General features: G+C 43.8%; 1 protein-coding gene across 1 annotated transcript in view; it reads left to right on the top strand.

Annotated features, from left to right (window-relative positions):
• The first annotated feature begins 1,634 nt into the window (after positions 1 to 1,634).
• The window catches only part of LPAR1 (lysophosphatidic acid receptor 1), a 171,509-nt gene continuing 169,016 nt past the window's right edge, over positions 1,635 to 4,127 (top strand). Inside the window, exons 1-2 of the mRNA XM_011966395.1 lie at positions 1,635 to 1,704; positions 1,817 to 1,926. The gene's annotated coding sequence lies outside the window, so the exon portion shown is untranslated. The remainder of the gene's footprint in view (positions 1,705 to 1,816; positions 1,927 to 4,127) is intronic.

Genomic DNA, 4,127 nt, shown 5'->3' with positions numbered 1-4,127 from the left:
TCCTGTCTCGCTCCAGGTCAGTGCGCCCCGGGGCCCGCCCAAGTGACACGTAGGTGGCCTCCGGTTACCTGGGTCGGGGTGGGTGCGCGGGAGGGCTTATGAGGGGCCCTCGAAATTCTCCCAAAACCTCGTCCTGCTGGACGTGCACCTCCGAGGGGTCCCTGCGCCACTGGGGCTCCCACACCTCTCGTTTCCCACTGACGACTCGGTTGTCCCCTCACACCGGGCTGAGGACTTTTAACTAAGTTTCTGTCCAGCCGCCTAACAAACGTGCTTAGCAAGTAACTGGAGGTTGTAAGGCAAGGGAGGGACCTGGCTTTGAGTTGATGGTTTTGAAATCGACGGCTCCTTTGGCTTGCGTAGGACTGCTTTGTGGTGAATGGATTTAAAGTTTATTCTTGTTTTTCTTTGCTGCCATTTGGCCTTTGAAATGTTACGAGTGAAGGCATTCAGGACTTGCTGCTGCCTGCTGTCTGGGGCCTGAGGTTGTGGCTCTCCGCTTCTGCTCCCCCCTCTTCATTTTTGTTGAAATCCGTGGATTTTTTCATAAAGTGGGTGCTGACTTGTTTCACTATGGACGCATCGTTTCCTATGGGGTTAGATAGATATTGGTAAACATCAATATTGAAAACGTAAATAATGATCACAGCGAAATCCTCTATTCCTTCAGGCTCTAACAGTTTGTTTTTCACGTATTTGCATAAGTGTGTTTGCTCAGCTAAGCATAACTGGTAAGCCAGAGGTCTGTGATTCAGAGTCTGCAGTTCTGGTTAAGGGAAGACTGTGCACTTGGAAAATGCGAAGTTTTTAAAGAAGTTATTCCCTTGCCAGATAGAAGAGTGAGTCCAAGGAAAAAGAGGGAATGTTAAAGGTATGGTTATTGAACCAAACTAAATAGCATTAAAATACACAGGGAGGTAGAATGTCACCTAGTTGTTTCTGCCCTTGATTTCCATATCCCAGTAGGAGCGAGTATAATTGCCCCAATGCAAAATTATGAATAATAATCAGCATTGTAAGTATATTAAGGTTGCATTTTTTTTCTTGATACTTGTCTAATTTGAGGATAAAAACACCAAGTGGCAAGAGAAGGAGGTAGCTTGAGGCAGGAAGGCACGGGCGACGAGCGAGGAGGGAAGGCTGGGTTGTCATCATCCGAGCCCGCAAGGCACACCACGTCCCCTAGCGGCGCGACCTCAGCCGGTCGGGTCAGCTCAGCTCCTGGTCTCCGTCTCCCCATCCGGAAAATGGAAGGGGTTGGTGATCCTTGCTGTTCCTTCCAGCTTCCCAAATAGCTAGAAACCGGTGGGAGGTTATTTTATGTTCGAGCAGTAGGAAAAGGTAGGGGGGAAGTGAGAGGTCCAGAGAGCCAGGAAGATGGAAGAAAACCAGCAACAGAGGATGCCTGGAGGAGACAAATCCTTGAGCTGGGAGCTCATTTCCCCTGTTTTTTTTTTTTTTTTTTTTTCCTCAAGGGAATCAATAATACTTCCCCCCTCAGATCAGTCTCTTGTTACCTTTTATTATTTAAAGCTTGTGAGTTTGCTTAGCTAATGAACTAAGGTGAGGTCAAGGTGATTCTTGCGGTCTGACTTCTAGGCATCACTTGACCCATTTGCATCATTGTCTCTCAGGGGAACAGCTCCTACTCAGGTCTGTGGGCACACAGCACTCTCCCTGTGAGTGATGGGAAAGAAATAACAGGTAAGAATGTAAGTGGCAGCCTTTTCGAAACTTCTATTTTTGTTCAAAGCTAATACTTTCCAGAAAGTAATTTGATTTTTTTGTTGTTGTTGTTTCAAATTATACCGTATAGACTCTGCAAGGTTTTACTGAATCTATTCCATTAGTGACCTACTGGAACATTCAAAGAATAAAAATTTCACTTGCTCAGTGTTTTTGATACACAGTGACATTCAGTCTGAAGTAAGTGATATTTAGGGCCAAGAATAATTTCAAATGCTTAGTATGGAAAGTTGCAATTTGGGCAGAATACACTGTATCATTTTCACTGGGAAACTCCAAGTATTCAGCAGATAACAGAACTTTTAGAATTTAGTTTGAGGGCAAGATTTTAATGTCTGTGCTTGATGTGTGGCCTGTCTTCCTCTTCTTTTATGTTTTGGTATCAATATTCCTACACCCTTGAGGAATGTTATTTATTTTAAAAGCCGAACTGTGATGTAATAAAAACTTAAACATAAGCTCTTGGTTTAAAGTCCAATAGTCTTCTCTGGCCTTAAGTCAGCATCATACTACTGTTTGGTTTCTTATTTTTACATGTCATGTTACCCTCTTATTTAAATATCCTTGGCCAGGTGTGGTGGCTCATGCCTGTAATCCCAACAGTTTGGGAGGCTGAGGCAGGAGGATCACTTGAAGCCAGGAGTTTGAGACCAGCCTGGGCAACATAGTGAGACTCTGTCTCTACAAAAAAATAAATACATTAGCTGGGTATGGTGGCATGTGCGTGTAGTCTCAGCTACTTGGGAGGCGGAGGAGGGAGGATGGCTTCAGCCCAGGATTCAAGGCTGCAGTGAGCTGTGATTGTGCCATTGCACTACAGCCTGGGTGACAGAGAGAGACTGTCTCTTAAAAAAAAAAAAAAAAACTTAGGGAAAACTATTATGGATGTCTTAGAAAGTTGAGAGAAAAGGAGGTGATTTTATTTCAGCAAACAGTTACTGAATTCTTTCCATGTGGTAGATGCAAGGATGGTGAAAAGGAAGATCCAGAAAGAACTGCAGCGCAGGGGGGAAAGACGCAGCGAGCCTCACGGTTTATATTGAATAGTATGTGCAATGTTGTGTAGCTGGGTGGTAGCTGTAGAGTCCAAGAACTTTGTCATGCCAGGGAATGGAGAATTACGTTTTGATTCAGGGGACGACTTTATAAATGTGGCTTGAAGAATAACATATCTTTTAAAAGACGAATGGTGGGGTAATGAAGACGAAGTGAGAGTGTGGGGTGATGAAGGCTGGAAAGTTACAAAGGGACAAATTGTGGGGGAGTTGTGCTACATGGGGATAGGGAGGCGAGGAGGAAGTATTACGTAACCTCAAGATGTGGAAAGACACTGAATAACACATATTGGGGCAGAGTGAGGGGTGCAGTAATGGACGGAGGACTGGGCTTTTATTCCACTACAATCCGTGTAACTTATGGCTGCTAGGTTTTAAGACACTATTGCCAGTTTACTCAAATTATATAAAGGTTGTAGAATAAACTAATAAGTGGTTTCTTCCTCCCCACTCCCCGCAAATTGATAGTGCTTTGTACTTTTGAGAAATTTAATTTAGTAAAAATTAGTGATGCTATTGTGTTACAGCTGGACCTTGTGGAGCCTTTTGAACATGTGGGATTGAAGTCATTCTGCAAGCACAGAGCTGTCCAAGAAAACATTTTTTTTTCCCCTCTCTCTTTTTTGTTTAGGGAAGGGCTTGCTGGTTAATGCTAATTTAAACATGACTCTTCTGGCAACTGGCATTCTTGACCCTGTTTATGTTATACATGGTATTTAACCACAGTGGTTGGGTATTTGCAGCACAGAAGAAAAAAAATTATTATTAGTTTGAAACTGGCATTAATGCCTCTGTAAATGATAGGGCAAGGCGGTAGAGGGAAGGAGAGAGAGGGGGAAACCAAGTAGCACCCTGGGTACTGCAGTGAGAGATGACATAACAATGAGAATTCTTTAAGTTTAACTTCCAGTAGAAGTAACTTGCTTTCTATATATTTTAAATCCCTAGAGCTAAAGCATTTAACTTATTATCTTCACTCTGTGGGATCCATTTGGAAGAGGTATTCAGGAGCTCTGTAGGTTCACATGTGCTCCCCAGTACCTCTGTGTCACAGGAGGATATACATCGGTTTTCAGTTGCATGTCAGAGGTGGAACTGACTTGGATGTCTCTGAATTGCTCTTAAATCTGGAGATGCTAGGGTACCCAGGAGACAGACAGGAAAAAGAAGAGGCTGGGCACAGTGACTAACGCCTGTAATCCCAGCACTTTGGAGGCTGAGGCGCGTGGACCTCACTTGAGATCAATAGTTTGAGACCAGCCTGGCCAATATGGTGAAACCTTGTGTCTACTAAAAATACAAAAAATTAGCCGGGTGTGGTGCTGG

Source organism: Mandrillus leucophaeus, unplaced genomic scaffold, assembly GCF_000951045.1.
Source record: "Mandrillus leucophaeus isolate KB7577 unplaced genomic scaffold, Mleu.le_1.0 Scaffold76, whole genome shotgun sequence".
NCBI lineage: Eukaryota > Metazoa > Chordata > Mammalia > Primates > Cercopithecidae > Mandrillus > Mandrillus leucophaeus.
The sequence above is the reverse complement of the archived record's forward strand: the minus strand, read 5'-3'. Positions and strand labels throughout refer to the sequence as shown.